Here is a 17,660-nt window from a genome sequence, read left to right as displayed (position 1 = left end):
TTTCAAAGTTCATCTGTGTTGTATGTAACATGTATCAATACTTCATTCCTTTATGTGACCAAAATAATACTCCACTCAAGGATACACCACATTTTGTTCACCCATTCATCAATTGATGGGCATTTGAGTTGTTAACACTTTTTTGGCTATTATGAATAATACTGCTATGAACATTTGTGTACCGATTTTGAAGGCATATTTTCATTTCTTCCAGGGATATATCTAGAAGAGTTACTAAGCCATATAGTAATGCTGTGTTTAACCTTTTGAGGAACTACCAGAGCGTTTTTCAAAGCAGCTAAACCTATTTTTTAAAAAAGATTTATTTATTTTTTTATTTATATGAGAGAGAGAGAGACAGAGCATGCATGCTTGAGTGGAGACGGGGAGGAGGGGCAGAGGGAGAGAAAGGATCTTAAGCAGACTGTGCTGAGCGTGGAGCCCGATGCTGGGCTCAATTTCATGACCCTGAAATCATGACCTGAGCCCAAATCAAGAGTCAGATGCTGAACCAACTGTACCACCCAGGCACCCCAGCACCTGAACCTTTTACTGCCCCACCAGAGTGTGATGAAGGTTCCAGCTTCTTTTCATCCTCACCAACCGTAATTACCCAACTTTTGGATTCTGTGGGTATGATGTGGTATCATTTTGGTCTTGATTTGCATTCCCCTGAGAGCTAATGAATTTGAACATCTTTTCAGGTGCTTGTTGGCCATTTGTATATATAGTTTGCAGAACTGTCTACTCAGATCAGAGTCAAAACTTGATTGTGTCATTCCCTTACGCGGACTAAATTGCAAACCCTACCGAGGTCTATAAGGCCCAACACGATTGTGATCAGGCCCTGCCTGTAGCTTTGACTGCATCTCTGCTCACTTACCATATACCAACCACACTGACCTCACAACGGCAATCTGGTCCCCACTAAAGTCCTGCACGGCTCAGGCTGTTTTCCTCTGCAGGACCACCAGGTGCATAGCAGCTCTGGGGTCAGCCTCAGTAGGCCTGCCCTGTCCTGTCAATTTAAGGCCCTCCTCCCCAGGCCCTTGCTAGTGAATCTCAGGGTATTCTTTGATTGTTCTTTTTTTTTTTTTTTTTTTTAACTATCTGATCTGGAAATGCTGGGCTCCGAGGCATGACTCCGAGGCATGAAAGGATGACACCTTTCATCATCCCCGGGCAAGCCACTGTCCCTCTCTGAGCCCCCAACTGCTCCATCCGAAAACCAGGCAGGGGCACACTGGCTGATCTCATAGAACCTGACTCTGTCCTTCTTGATGCCAGCTTCCGTGTGACAGCACTGCCAGGAGGGCGCGGGCCTGGCGCCGTGGCAGTGAGGGAAAGGTAGCTGGAGCCAAGTTGGTCATAGATTGGAGCAAGCAGAGGGCTGATTATCGCCAGCCCCATGGACAGTCTCCAGGAACATGTGGTGGCCTTGACCTGGTGCCCTACCTCCAGGAACAGCAGGGAGAATTGTCAACAGCTCCAGCAAGGACTGGATACCTCCAGTCACTTTCATTTTTTTTTAAGATTTTATTTATTTATTCATGAGAGACACAGAGAGAGGCAGAGACACAGGCAGAGGGAGAAGCAGGCCCCCCATGGGGAGCCCGATGTGGGACTTGATCCCGGGACCCCGGGGACCACAACCTGAGCCGAAGGCAGATGCTCAACCGCTGAGCCCCCCAGGCATTCCACCTCAACCACTTTCAGCTCTGGAATCGTCTGCCTTTGCTGCAAAAATAATCTAACCTCCAACCCTGGATTCACAGAGTTGGGAGTAGAGGTGAATGGGGAGGGCAACTGGTAGTCAAAGCGTATTCCAGGTGGAGAAAGAGATGTACAAAGACACAGAGCCACAAAACCTCCAGGTGCATGCCAGACAGCTAGGTTTTGCCTGTGGCGTGAGGGGCAGTGGAAGGAGGTAACAGAGGAGTCCCCAGGGTTGGATCCCACAATGCCAAACTGAGGAGTTTGCACTTTGTCCTGTAGGCTGGGGAGCCACACGAGGGTTTTAGGCAGAGAATAGAGGTGATCAGGATGTGTTTTCTAAAACGCCCTTTCCTCAGATAATGTGGAGGCAGGTGGGGCTGATGAGGGAGCCGAGACCTGGAGTGCAGTCAGGACAGCCCTTCTGTCATCCAGGTGAGCTGGATAAAGGCTGGAACACTGCCACTGGAGACAAGGGAACAGGTTTAAAAGCTGTTTTGGGGGGTGACAGCACATGAAGGGAACGTGGGTTGAAGGAGAAAGGGGAGTCTAAATAACGAACAGTGCAGGAACAGTGGATGCCAGCCTCCTGGGGGGCTGGCTACAGAAAAGGCAAAGGGATGTATCGTTTGAGAAGGGCAGAGGCAGCAGCAGGAGATGATGATCCTGACCAAGGGATCACAATGTGCAAAGGCCCTGAGATGCGAGAATATGGAGAGTTAAAGGAAGGATGAGACTTCCTGGCTGGCTGGCGCACAAAGGGTGTGATGGCAGGAGGGGAAGGGAAACTGAAGCTGAAGAGGGCAGCGGGGGGGGGGGGGGGCAGGTGGTGATGTGGGGGGAGTGTGCAGACACCGGCACCAGAAGGCTGTTAGAGCCCAGAGTGGGAGTCCAGCTGCAAGGCCACTAACTGTCACTGCCTGGCGCAGAGGTTCACTCCCCACGAGACGGCTGGTTGCTAGAGTTAGTCGGCCCTCTCCCAGACTCCTTCCCATACTCCGGGGGCAGAGATGGATGGATGTCAGCCCAATTTTCAACCAGAAGGAAGGCAAACTCCCCTGAGCAATTGGCCAATGAGTTTGATGCTGATCTGGGTCAAAATTCTCAAAGCCATCATGAAAGAGGGTGGGGGACTAGAAGAGGAAAATCCTCAGGGCCAACATGGCTCTCTGAGAATGTCGGCAACGTGCTGAGCTCATAGCTCGTGGAGGACTTTTGCAGGGAATCATACGATGTTAGGGGGAAAAAAAGAGAAGAGATTGCATTGAAAAGGTTAGATATTTTATTTTATAGCCAGATTTCATTTAAAACCCAGCTTATTCAAAAGAAGCTGGCAATCTGGTGGTACTGGGCCCGTAGTGACCACAGTGACCACCCCTCTGACCAAGGCATGCCCACACCCCCACAGGCCCACAGCGGGTGAAAACAATCCATACACAGCCTGCCTGGCTCAGGAAGCATGACCAGCCTCCTAACTTTCTCGTGTCCTATATTCCCGAAACTGGTCCTGGGAGCATCATTCTTCAGGTAGGCTCTGTAGGAAAGATAAGGCAGGATGAGGGTGGGCTCTGGGACCTTATTTGGCTTATTGGGAGCTCTGCAATCCCCAGCCTCTCTCAATCCCAGCACATGCTGACAGACTCAGCAACTTGAACAAATGTCCGCAGAGCCCATTTGGGAAAATACTGCCATGGCTAAAGGTTTATTAGATGGTTATGTTTTCTTTTTCTTTTCACTTTCTGATTAGAGAAAACATTCATGGGGTCAGAAGTACGATATCAAAGGTGCACAGGGGAGCCTCACTCCACCCTGCCCCCATCTGCCCAAGTGAGGGGCTCACTTTTGTTTGTTGTGTATCCTTCCAAATTTTCTTTGTGCAAAAAAGCATATATATATATACATATATATATATGTATATATATATATATCTGTGTCTATGCATATCTGATATCCAAGAAGTACAGCATACACACTTCTGCGTCTTTGTGTTGTTTTTTCAGTCACTGTAGAATTAATTCTCAATGTAGAAATTTTGAATAAAGAAATTTAGAAGAAGGTAGTAATAAGTCATTGTGCCACCATCCAAAGAAAACCACTATTACCATCCAGTCTGCCCTTCTAGACATTAATTCTAGTTGTTTTTTCCTCCTGTAGGTTAACAAGATAGGCATTCTCAGTCATAATATACATCTTCTCTATACAATTTCAATCTTGCTATTTTATTACTTAAATATAAACATTTTCCCTTATTATTTCATAGTTTCCAAGACGTGATAGTGATGGCTATCAAGATCCCGTTATGACATAATTTGCTGAACCAATCTTCTAGTTTTAAGAAATTAGACCTAGAAGTCATTCCCAGCACTCAACTGTCGGGAATAATACAGTTAAACCTACAATTTGTTCTGTGTTTGGACTGGGCTGAGTGGACATTTCTGGGAAGCCTGGCATCTAGGGCAGAGGCCGAAGAGCCATGGGTTGGTCCTCCAGGGCAGGGTCTAGGAACTCAGGGTATTGCCAGGGGATGTAGCTGATGGAGGGGACATGGTGAGGTCGTGGAAGGAGAAGGGACAAGGCAGGACAGAGCCTAGTTGGTGGGGGGTGCGGGGGGCAGCTAGAGGAAGACAGGGTCTGGGTCAACCATCGTGCTGAGTGCTTGGGCATGATGTAGACAGTTCATACCCACTGAGCACCAACTACTGAGGTTTTACACACCTATGCCCGTTTCTTCCTTACGACAGTCAGATAATGTAGAAACTATCATCATTTCCATTCTCCCCGTAGAGGAATCTGAGGCAGAGAGACACCATGCCCTGCGGAGAGAAGCAGTGGGGTACCTGGCCCTAGAAGTGCCTTGCTCTTAAGCCTGAGAGCCTCTCCCCACCCTTATGTAGTTGGGGTTGTTATCTCCATTTCACGGGAAGGGAAATTGGGGCTCCAAGCCAAGTCTCCTGGCCAGGATTGCCTCACTGGTAAGTAGCAGAGCTGGAATTAGAATGCACTGTAGCTGCTGGGGAGGGCTCCTTGTTTTTGTTTTGTTTTGTTTTTATTTTTGTTTTTTAAGATGTTATTTAGTTATTCGTGAGAGACACAGAGAGAAAGGCAGAGGCAGAGGAAGAAGCAGGCTCCCTGGGGGGGTCCGATGTGGGACCCGGGGATCACGACCTGACCCAAAGGCATATGCTCAATCACTGAGCCACCCAGGCATCCCTGAAACAATTCCTTTTGCAATAAATTCAATCACATTAAAGAAAAATACGAAGTGAAAAACAAGGACTAGTATTTTGTGGTTTTGGCAAGAATCCTGGAAGTGGTGCATGATCGAATGAGGTTTGAGAAACACAGGGGGTGTGGAACGGGGTAAGCTGTCGGGAATGGGAAACCAAGGGGCTTCTTCCAGCCTTGGCCTAGGCGGTTCGCCTCTCTGTGCCACATTTGCGAAATGGGGTAATAGTGACTGCCTGGATTGCGCCAGAGTTCTCCTGCAGGACCCAAAATGAGGGCACAAGTATGTGGAGGGGCAATGGAAAGTGGGAGAGGACAGAGAGGATTATGTAAGATAGCCAGTGTGTGTGAATGTTCCAGGCAAATGCTCATTGTTTGCTGCCGCCATCATTAAGGTGACCTGGCCGGCCGGCTGCAAGACTGTCACCTGTAGGAGCAAGCTGTACCTTGTCAGAAGGGCAAAACCTGGAGTGAGATTGGGGGGAAGAGGAATGGAGAGGGAGGGTGATCCTGTGTTGGCTGGGGCGGCTCCCGTGTCCAGCGCCTGGGACAATTGTGGCCAGAGGTGGGGGGAGGTGATATGGTGATGGAGATGATGGTGGCCAGGACGTGGATGGTAGCAGCTACAGGCAAGTGCCGTGGTGGCAGTGATGATGGCAGAGAGTCCAGTCTGAGGGCCCAAGGGCTGTTTGATGGTAAAGAAGCAAACACTCAGGAGAACAACGGGCTCTGTCGAACTGCCTGGCAAAGGGTATTTTGTTCTATGGGACTTCAGAGCTTTAAGGAAGCTATAAAAATGTCTGCAAACTCATATAGGCACACACACACACACACACACACACACACACACACACACACTCTAGATCTAAAATACAAAAAGAAAATCACAAAATTGCAAGTAATAAATGTTTAATTGGCTATCTACGAATATGCCACTATGACAGCTGGTCAGTGGCAGCCTCATTATACTAAATAGCTAAGTACACATTTTCTTTTCTTTGGAATATGCATACATTAAAATGCATTTATTATGCAGTGGGGTAGCCTCCAAAACAAAGAGTGTGTTGGCTCTATAATGTCTTTAAATGGCTGTGACTAGTTGGCAAATAATTTCTGAGATAGTAAGTCCCCCATCATTGGAGGTATGCAAGGTGATTGTGCCTCACTACCTGTTTTAGGGATGCTGTACAAGGGGTTCTTGACTACGGGGTGACCACTAAATGTTGTTTCTATCCAGAGTACTCCTATTTTGTTATTTTGGGAGCTCATGATTCCATCTTTCCCAGCACCTCTCTACATACACAAACATAAATTTGTTGGAAGAAATCTTTGGGATATTATAAGCCCATCTCCTCATTTTTCTGCTGAGGACGTTGAGGGTGGAGAACTTGTTGAAGGTAACATAGCCAGTCAGAGTCATACCAGGGACTCAGACTCAGGGTTTAAATTCCTAACCCTGTGCCCCCTCTACCCTACCTCTCCCCCGCCAAATGGCAGAGATTTGGGCCCCCCTACAAACATTGGCAATCCAGGGTCTCACCCCCTGCAGAAGAACCAAGGCAGAATTTTCATTTGGTCTGGTCCAATTCCTGCTCTGAAAGCCCTTCCCCAGACTTTCCTCACACTTGCCAAGCCATTGCTGGCCATGGACTTTGGCCAAGTCACAAAACAACTTAAACCTCAATTTCCTTATCTAGAAAATGGAAATGAATAATGGAATCCACATAATAGGGTTGTTGCAGAGATTAAATGGGATAAAGTGTATGAAGTACTTAGAACATCGCATGGCACCTTGAAAGTGCCCAGTAAATGGGATATTATATTGTTATGACAGTTGTTTTCAACATGTCAATCCAATAAGTATTAATTGAGCCCTCATTAAATGCCTGTCAGGGAATAAGACAGAATGGATCCTGGCCCTTGTGGTACCCATGTTCCAGTGGGGAGAGAGAGATAGTGAACAAATATAGGGAAGCAAGAAAAATGCCAGGGGAAAAAATGTGCTCTGTGGAAGCCAAAGGGAGGGATATGATAGAGGTGATGAGAGCTGCTTTGGGGGGTCAAGGAGGGCCCGTCTGTGGAACTGATATTTGTGCCAAGAGTGGAATGTCCAGGTTAGTAGCACACCACAGGCACACTTCCAAGGAGGAGCGAGTGACATGTCCACAGCACTGGAGCAAGGTCAGAGGGGCCAGGTGCCCACTGAGACCTTAGGCATTATGTAGGATCCCAGAGAGGTAGGTAGGGTGCAGATCCCATGGGGCCTTCTGAGCCAAGGAGAGGGTGTCACAGTACAGCATTGGCAAGAGAGAAGGGAGGCCAGTCGAGAGTGGTATGAAAAAGCCCAGGCAAGGGATCCCCGGGTGGCTCAGCGGTTTAGTGCTGCCTTCGGCCCAGGGCGTGATCCTAGAGTCCCAGGATTGAGTCCCATATCAGGCTCCCTACATGGAGCCTGCTTCTCCCTCTGCCTGTGTCTCTGCCTCTCTCTCTCTCTCTCTCTCTCTCTCTCTGTCTCTCATGAATAAATAAATAAAATCTTAAAAAAAAAAAAAAAATCCCAGGCAAGAGGTGTTACTGGCTTGGACCAACACCGCACTGGTGGCAGAGGCCAAGGAAAGTAGGTAGCCACATCCTAGATATACACATTTCAGAGGCAGGTTCCCCGGGCTTGCTGGTAGGTTGGATGTCAGGGGTGATGATACCTAAGTACTTAGCTGAGCACCTAGGTGGATGAAAGGGAGGCAGAGAGTAGAAAAGAGAATCAGGGGTCTGCCCCAGCCCCATGCTTCTCAATTTTATGCACACGTTGTGCCCACAATATCCAGAAGAGGCAAAGCCAAAAAGCCAGAAAGCAGATTGGTAGTTGGGAGGGACCAGGATAAGAGGGGATGGTGAGTGACTGCTTAAGGGATGTGGAGTTTCTTTTGGGGGTGATGAACATGTTTTGGTACCACAACATTATGAATGTACCGAATGCTACTGAACTGTACACTTCGAAATGGTTAATTCACTGTTATGTGAACTCACCTTAATTGAAACGAAAAATGAAAGAGAAATAAAGACTTTCTCAGACAAACAATATCTAAGGGAGTTTATTGCCACCAAATGTGGCTTCAGGTTCCCACATCCAGCCATTGGCAGAGGCCAGGCAAACAGCATAGGGTCTCTCACTGATAAGAAATCACCTCACCAAGAACTGGTCGCACAGATAATCAGAGGATGAGCAGGGAGATGCATGTCTTGGACATTCAGAGACTATGAATCAGGCCTGGTTCCAAGCCCCCTGCCTGCCTCTTTACCAGCCATGTGCCCTTGACAAGTGACCTTAACCTCTCTGAACATGAGTTTCACCATCTGTCAAAGAAGGAATAATAATAATAATCTTGGCCTCACAGGGATAGTAAACTATCTGTAGGTGCCCAGCAAATGGAAGTGAACAGTATCCCGGCTTCTGGTCCAGTGTGTGGATCTCACTGTTCCCGTCAGTGTGATGCCAAGGTGGTAACATTCATCATAAAAAATTGTCCACTTTGATCCCATGGCCTTACTCTAGGCTAAGGAGTGGGTGGGGCTCTCCCCACCCTGTGCCGAGCTGCCCCAAATTCTGGACAGCCTTCGGACCCATTCACCATTCAGCCTGTGCAGAGGGGCCCCGAGCGGGCTGCAGTGCTTGAAACAAGACATGCTTGAGGACAGAAGCAAACACAATTCCTGGCTTTGGGCCCCTTGAGGAAATGAAAGGTGAGACCAAAGCTCAGATGACTGGGATCCAGCACCTTTCTCTCTAAAGAACGGCCTCCACCAGAGGTCTTTTCCTGCCTGTAGGGCTTTTACCAAATGTCTAGCCTACTGCTGGAAAGGGAGTAGAAGTCTACAACCACAAAGATGAAAGACTAACGTTAATGCTATTGCAAAGAAGGAAGTGTTTCATGCTGAAGATGCCCAGGCAATCACACTATCTCTTTAAAAAGCTCAAACAGTAATTTCTTTCTCCACAGGAAAAGATAAATACATAGTGGCCCAGTACAGGGATTCCAGAGTCCAGCAGACCTGGATTCAAATCCTGACTTTTCCGCTTAACGGTGCTGAGACTTTGGGCAAGTTCCCGAACTTTTCTGAGCCTTGGTTCCTACTTTTGTAAAATGCAGAATAGATCTCTTGCCTCAAGATGCTGTGGTAAAGCATAAACAAGATGATGTATGTAGAGAGAGCCCCAGGCTTGTTATGAGATAAGAATTCTATACTTGCTAAGGAGGAAGAAGAGCGTCCTCATTGATGGTTGGTTGTGGGATCAGGAGAGCCGTGTTCCCAGATCTGCTACCAGTTTCCTGGGTAATCTTGAGCCCGCTGATTGAAGCCCCAGTGGCTTTCTATTGCCTTCAGAACTAAGTCCAAACTCTTTTTTTTAAAAATTTTTAATTTAAATTCAACTTAATTAACATATATCACATTAGTAGTTTCAGGGGTAGAATTTAGTGATTCATCAGTTGCATACAATACCCAGTGCTCATTCCATCCAGTGCCCTCCTTCATGCCCATCATCCTGTTACCCCATGCCCCGGCCACCTCCTCTCCAGCAACCCTCACTTTGTTCCGTAGAGTTAAGAGTCTCTTATGGTGTTTCTCCCTCTTTATTTTCATTTTATTTTATTATTCCTTCCCTTCCCCTATGTTCTTAAATTCCACATATGAGTGAAGTCATATAGTGTTTGTCTTTCTCTGACATCTAAGTCTAACCTCCTGGGCACTCCATCCCCAGCTCCAACTTCCCCTGGAGAATCAGCCAGAGAGGTTGGCAGAGGCCAGATCATACAGGGTGTGGCAGGCATGGTGTTCCTTATGCTAACAACAAGAAAGCATTGGAGGGGCATGGCATGACCAGAGTGACTCCCAAACCTGTGCAGTGAGTGTGAGGAGAGTATGGTGCCTGCAGGCAATGAGCTTGGAGTGGAGGATTTCTTAGCCGGGGCCCCTGGACTTAGCAGACTGAGTACCAGCCCTGGCCTGGAGCCCTGACTATCCACATGGCTGGTCCTGCTCCTCGGCATGATGTGATCACCCCGCTGCCATCCCCATGTGTTGTTCCCTCTGCCAGGCACACTCTGCCCCTTCCCTTCTCCACCTGTCAAACTATGTGGCTGTTAGGTTCTGAATCGGTGATATATCCCCAAAGCAAAAAGGTTCAAAAGGTCCCAAAGGGGCATATAGTAAAAGAAGTCTCATGGGGTGCTTGGGTGGCACAGTTGGTTGAAGGTGTGACCCTTGGTTAGGCTCAGGTCCTGATCTCAGGGTCCTGAGATCAAGCACCATGTGGGGCTCTGCACTCAGGGCAGAGTGTGCTTGAGATTCTCTCTCCCTCTCCCTCTGCTCCTCCCACTTGTGCTCTCCCTCCCCACCCTCTCAAATAAATAAATGAATGAATCTTAAAAGCAAAACAAAAAAGAAGTCTTTCTCCCACCTGTGGCTCAACCCCCAAGTCCCCAGAGGGAACCACCCACCTTACCCTTCTGGCAAGTACCCTTCCTCAGTCAGTCACGTGTGGATGTGTGTGCGATATGACAGGAGGCAGGAAGGGGCCCACTGCCCTGCTGTCCTGCTGTCTGTTCCAGGAGGTGGGGGTGTGGACACACATTCCCCCTATTCCTATCCTCCTCGGCACATGTTTGGAGACCATCCCACATCAGCCCAGACAACCTACTCAGTCTTTTTGATAGCTTCATTGCTTTGTGTCCTCTGCACTTCTACACCATTTCCAGCTTTTGCTAACACAGTTAGTGCTGTGGGGAGTCACAGCACAAAATCCTAGAAACGCAACTGCTAGGTCAGGAGTCTGAGTGTTCTTAACATTAATAGGGTTTTCCAGGCTCAGTAAAGTGCGGGCGCACACAGAGCTGTCACCTGCCACTAGCCACAGAGTCCAACCTCATTCCTCTGAGTTCCCACAGCCCCTCATCATTCCCACTACGGCCCCTGTTACCGGTTGCTTGGCTGTGTCTGAACTGTGGGGGCTGGGACCTGCCACGTCCACTTTGTTTCTCTCCTCTGCCCCCGCCCCAAAGCTTGCATCAGGCTCCTGGGCGATGGTAAGAAGGAGCCCCAGAGCTCCTAGCGCCTAACAGGCAGTCAGCATTTCTTAAGTGGAGCTGCACCTTGCCTGGCATCTGTAAGTGGGAAGAAAAGACTCTCTGGAAAGACCAAGGTCATTTCAGTTCCAACGGACCTTCTGAGCCTTGGTCACATTTGCTCAGCACCCTACGTGAGTATGGCCACTCTGGAGCTTGCAAAGGCTTGTCTTCCCTCTTAAGAAATGAAAGTTGCCCCTTGGATATAACTCCTGCTTCTCTGGCCTCTTTGGGACTCCTGACAGGGGTGGAATTCCTGAGAGTCTGTTGCTGGGGCCACTTTCTAATGCTTGCAACACCAGATACCAGTAATTGGACATTTGAAATGGCCAATTATAGGGGGGAGGTTCTAAGAAATGAGGGCTCATAAAGACAAGAAACTGCCTTTTCGGGAACCAGTGACTTCTGTCTCATGGCCTATGGTGATTACTGGGGGTGGTCAGCAGGGCTCAGCCTGGGCCCACCTCCACTGCCACACCCCACCTCCTGGAACAGACAGCAGGACAGCAGGGCAGTGGGCCCCTTCCTGCCTCCTGTCACATCGCCCTTTGCTCACACCTCTACCCTTGAAGCTTCTCATGGCTCTGGGGTTAAATCCACCATCTCCCACCTGGAGGTTTTGTGCGATAGATAGATAGATAGATAGATAGATAGATAGATAGATAGATAGATAGATAGACAGATAGATAGATATTCAGACATATATATATATACACACATATATATATCAATATGACTATTAAATGAGCAATTCTACAGTGAGTTGCTTAATTTTTGTCTCCCCCACTCTACCAGAAGCTTCTATATGTGTCTGTCACCTCATTGCTGTATTCCAAGAGCCCGGTACAGTGTCTGCACCTGGAAGACACTCAATCAATATATGGAGTGTTCATATGTGCTATTTCCTGGCTGTAGAGCTTTACACAATAATACAGATGACATTTGGTGAGAATCTACCATGTGCCAAGGCAGCGAGTGTTTTACAGACACTTACTCTGCATTTTCACATCCACCGAGTGAGGGAGGGCATATTACTTTACAAATTTTATAACTGAGGAAACTAAGGTTCAGAGAGGTTGCAGTACAGTGCCCAAGGTCACAAAGCTTCAAATGACAGCACTGGAATCAGAACCCAAATCTGTCCAGAGTCCTTGCTTTTCAGCCCCTGGGGCTCCCCTTCACTTCTCTGTGTGCCAATTTTTGCAGAATAAGGACCAAATCACCTATGTCACAGGATTGCCTCCTGGTCCACCCAGAAGGTACCTAGCATAAAGAGGTTATCTGATGAATACTGTTTTCTTCTCCAGTGTACATTATTGTTTGGAAAATCAGATCTATCTGTCAGGCCGGATGTGAAACCCAATCAGACAAGCCTTAACTGATCCCCCCAAATTGCTGGCTGTTTGCACAATGCCAGCTCCCCGAGGGGCTGTGCCTGGAGCTGCGGTACTTAAACCTTAAAAGGGGAACTTCACTTCACTTCCAGTAAAAAGGGAAAAGAAAGTGCTGGACTCTGATAAAATTTGAAAGGGAAAAGACCTGAGCCCCTAGCCTAGCGGCTTTTCTGGATGGCCTCATCCCTCTTTTTAGCGAACAGAACCTATCACCAGTGGCATTTCTTCTGGGATTTTGTCTGTGAGGAACACTGAGAGGGAGGTTGAGGCACAAGGCAGACCTGGGTTTGCCTCTGGGCTACATCTGTGCTGGTGGGGCGACCCTCGAGCCTCAAGCCTCTGTGTTCTCTTACTTTGTGCTACGTGGGAGGAACGAGGTGGGAAATGATGTTCTGGACCCCAGCCAACACAATTCAGTTCCTGGGGAGACACATTCTGATAATGAATCAGCAAGGACCCCCTGCCCCGAGGAGGAGAGTTTTCCTGGGGCACTGAGATTCCCGAATTCTACCCACTGCTCCCCAGAAAGCCCAAGCCTGTGCCAGAGGTGGCTTGGAGCAAGTACCTCTGGAAGCCTTCCGGGCTGTGTGAGCAGAGGAGGCCAGGTCTTACGGGAGAATGAGGGCTCACCAGGCAATAGAAAGGGGGGACGGGTACTCCAGGCAGGGGGGGAACCGCTTATGCAAAGGCAAGGAGTCAGAATGGACCTGGCACTTTCAAAACCAGAGGAATTCAGTGTCACCAGAGCTGTGTTTCTCAAAAGTGCTGTCCTAGGACACAAAAACGTGCAGGGCAGGCAGGAGCTGAGAGGAAAGAGAGAAGACAGAACCTGGCACGAAGAGCCTGGAATGTCAGGTCAAGGATCTAAACTTAGAGACCAACCAAAGCTAGTAATGGAAAGTGGTCAGACCTCCCCGCGGCACAGAGCCCAACACGGCAGGTTTAAAACACATCCCAGAGTGCAGTGAGTGCACTTCTCACGCTGGGCTGGGGCAGCTCTTGAGGGCTAATTGGGTAGTGTGGCCTCACAATGAGGCCTCTGCCCTTTGTTATGGCTGCATTTGCTAGGTGATAACCACAGGGAAAGGTCAGAAGCCTCCCCCGGAGGCGGTGAGGAGTACTGCAACCCTGAGCAAATTCTCCAGAAGGTGCCTTTTGAAAGGCTATTATAAGACAAAGATGAGAAGGGGAAGCAGCTGTGACATCTGTGCTCAGCCTCTGAGATGGGTAGAGGGAGTGACTGGAGGCTGTCTTAATGAATTTCACGTGATTTTCACACACAACACACAGAATGAGATGGACAGTTGGGTAAGATTTCGTGTATATTGTATTGTGGGGTTTTTTTTTTTCAACTTTTTGCTTGTGAAAATTTTCACCATAAAATGCCGGGGCAAATAGGCCCATTTGCACATATCTGTTCAGATACTAACCAGACCCATTGAATCCCAAGGTGAGTACCCATATATTTCCAAGGTGGGGAAATCACACACACACACACACACACACACACACACATGTGCACACACACACTGACACACTCACTTGCACTCCACGTACCCTGTACTTTTCTTGTTATATCGATAACAGAAAATATTGGATGGGTAGATGGATGGATGGGTGGGAGGACGGGGGTTGAAGAGAGAAGGACAAGATCCAGGCCCTGTGGGGAGGGCAAACACAGAGCCATATTAACACTACAAGGCAGCAGGTGCCAACAGTATAACTTGGTACAAAGTACAGGGGAGAATTCTTCTGCCTCCAGGCATTCAGGAAGGCTCCAGGGAAATGGAGATGTTTGAGCAGGGCCATGAGAGAAGAGTAGTCAAGTGAATACAGGGAAGAACAAGGCTCCAGGTGAGGGAGACAACAAAGGCAGGAGTGAGAAGGTGTGATACATTTGGAGAAAGGCTGGGTTGCCTGAATGGCAAAGTTAGGAGACAACTACAGGGGTGTTTGGTGGGATCTAGCTGGAAGGATGGGTTGAAGTCTGATCTAAGCACAGACACTAAGGTAGGCTGAAGGAGTGTGAGCTGAGTTTGAATCCAGGCGCTCTGGCTACTTACTCGCCTGTGACATCATCTGGCCTCTCTGAGCCTCACTCTGTCAGCATTAAGTGGAGTAATGATTTCCTTCACACTTGGGTTATTGTGAGGATGAAATGACATTTCATTTAATATGCGATCTCACCATGCCCAGGGCAATCCTACAGTAACGTTGTGCCATGATCTCTTAAGCCATCCCCTGCTGGACAATGTGGAGGTTTCCTGCTTTTTGCTGCTTGCAAACCTGCTGGCACAGACATCCTTCATACATTTAGCCCAATAAGAGGCTGTATTGCCATGACGTAGGTTCTCAAAAGAATGAGTGAGGTCTAAGTGACCCAGAGGGGTGTTGTCCTTGTACAATAAAGGAATTAGGGGAACAAAGTTGCATGCAGAGCTTGTGTGCCCGTGTACACATAGAATCACAGAGAAAGAATGGAAGGCCCCCATCACACCAAACCATCAGCAGCAGTCACCTTCCGGGCATGAGGGCCTGGATGTGTGATAGCCCAAATCATTGGCCTTCTCTGTATACCTCAGGATACTGGTTTACTGCAATAAGCATGTCATTGCTTTGGAAGTTTGAAAAGGAAAGTTCAAGAAAGTGTTTTTTCTCTTAAATGTGATGAGAAACAGTGACAATGATCTTATGGTGTCATGGCCTCTAGGGCAGTCACTCTGCCCACAAGATAAAGGATGGATTAAGCTCCATTTTGGAAGTTTCTGCCTTCACAAAAGGTCACTGGAAACCCTGGGACCTGGGCTGTACAATAGAAATACAACAGAAGTGATTCTTCTTTGAAACTCCATGAAAAAAGGAACCGCTGCTGCTCTGTTCATCATTGTACCCCCAGCACCTAGAACAGCATTTGACACCTTGTGAGTTCTGAAAGAAATACTTGCTGGAAAGAACAGAGGGAAGGGAGAGAAGGAAAGGAGAAGGGAGGGGAGGATGAATTTCGAATTATGTGACAGGCTGCTTCGTTCAGATTTGAAAACCTCAAACATTAACTAAAACATCAGTCCCAGGCCAAAATACCTACACCTGGCTGTTAAGAAACTCAGAAAAAAATGTTATCAGAAATAGGGATGCTCAAAAAAGATAGCCTTGCTGCTGTCTCCTCCACAGTTAATTAGATGTTCCAGTGAGAGCCATGCTGCTTGCGTTATTTATGTAATGAAAAGATCTTCTAAAAATAATACCCAGAGGCCCAGCTCACAAGGCCTGGTGGCTGAACCAGCTGGAGCTGCAGCAGGTGACCAGGAGCCGTGATCCCTGCACCAACACAGTGGTTACGATTAAATGATCCTTCTCATATTCAGGTTGCAAAACCGCTCCAGGCCAGAGCCTAGGAGAGGCTTCATTTGTGTCACATGGCAATTAGCTTGCTTCTGAAAGGGGTTCCTCTGTCATTCTGGTTTCTGCACACTCCCAGATCCCAGTAGACGGCCTGCTAGCTGCTCTCTGGAAAACCAGAATCAGCTTGTGTGAAAGGGAATCTCCAGGGCCTTCACTTGTTTTTCATTAATTGGAATCATAGCATATCACCAGTAGGAGAGGATCTTTGGGATTTAACCAAGAAGTATTATGTGTGCAGCCTTTCTGTTGAAGTGGGGTTTGTGCTGGGAGAGGTGGAAGGAAGGTAGGAAGAATGGGAGGGAGGGAGGGAGGGTAGGAGGAAGGAGCTGGAAGCCACCAAAATACTTGTGATAAGAGCATAAATAGGATAAATTCTGGCCAGCCACCCTGTGGGCTGCTATGCAGCCACTGGGGAGCCTGAGTGAGTTCTGTGCTGGCTGATGGATCACATGTGTTGCTGCTAAATAAGAAAAGTAAGACTGAGAGAGATGTTTGGAGCAGATGTGGGCAGGGGGTGCCATTGGCAAACTATGACAACAGAATAAATCTGGCCCTCTGCCTGGTTTTGTGCAGCCCGTGAGCTAAGAATGGCTTTTGCATTTTTAAACGGTTTGGAAATAGTTTTAAAGAGTTGGAAAAAATCAAAAGAAGATTTTGTGACACGTGAAAACTCTGTGAAATTCAAATTTTGGTGTCCATAGTAAAGTCTCACAGGAGCACAGACATGCTCATTCATTTGCACATTGTCCGTGTAGGTGCTTTCATGCTACACTGACAGAGTTTGGGTAATTCCAGCAGAGACCTTGGGGGAATGCAAAGCAGAAAATATTTATTACCTGGCTCTCTCCTGAGAAAGTTTGTCAGCTCCTGCTCTACAGTACGATGATATTTTGTAAAACCAGCAGTGTCAGACAGTGTTCTGAGTGTCTTATCAGGGCAAATTCATTACATTTCCTTATTTATTCACTCATTTGACTATCCATCAGATGCTTAATGCCTACCTGTGGGGTCAGGTGCCGGGAAGCAGCAGTGAACAAGTAGATGCAGCCCCTCTTCTTGTGTTTAGAGTCTGTGTCCAGATCTTTCTTTTTCCAGTATAAATCGTCCTACTCCTCCAACCATATCTTACAGAGTGACACAGTGGTCCAGCCCCTTGCATCCTGCCTCCCTTCCTCCTCCCACTGTGCATCCTGATTGTTCAGTCCCTCCTAAGGACAGGTTTCCAGATTGACCCTATGCCTCCTGGTGTCTCATAGGGAGGTTAAAGTCTAGAAAGATTCATCTTGAATTGGGCATGCTCTTGGTCTGATTTCAAAGTATTCAACACTTGACGCTTGCATTTTCAGCTCCTGTTCACCAGTGGTCCTAAGAGGCAGAGGCAGAGGCAGCAGTCCTTGACCCCGGTCACATGGGTAGGAGCATCCACCAGCTATGGAGAAGGGTGCGGCCACATCTCCACATGATCCCTCCCGCATAAAACCAAAGCCACCTCCAGACACATGCTCCAGTGCCTCAGTCTATATGCAAAACCTGGAGAGGAGAGACCTACTCCAGTCCCTGGAGGAAGCTGGCTCTGCAGGGGGTGATTTGAGGACTGGAATTTGAACCAGGAACTTTCTCCTTTTGCTCTTCTTCATTCATACTCATGCCCAATATACCTCCTAGGAGACTGCTTTATTTATTTCTAGAAAAACAGTCGTCGGGCAGTTATTGTAACCTCCCCACGTCTGGACATTTTCTTTTGGCTCCATTAGGAGCCTAGAGCCCAGCGGTTGACATCATTGACACACTGGGGAGCTGGATG

This window comes from Canis lupus, chromosome 4 (assembly GCF_011100685.1).
Source record: "Canis lupus familiaris isolate Mischka breed German Shepherd chromosome 4, alternate assembly UU_Cfam_GSD_1.0, whole genome shotgun sequence".
Lineage (NCBI taxonomy): Eukaryota > Metazoa > Chordata > Mammalia > Carnivora > Canidae > Canis > Canis lupus.
Note: the sequence above shows the minus strand (reverse complement) of the source record.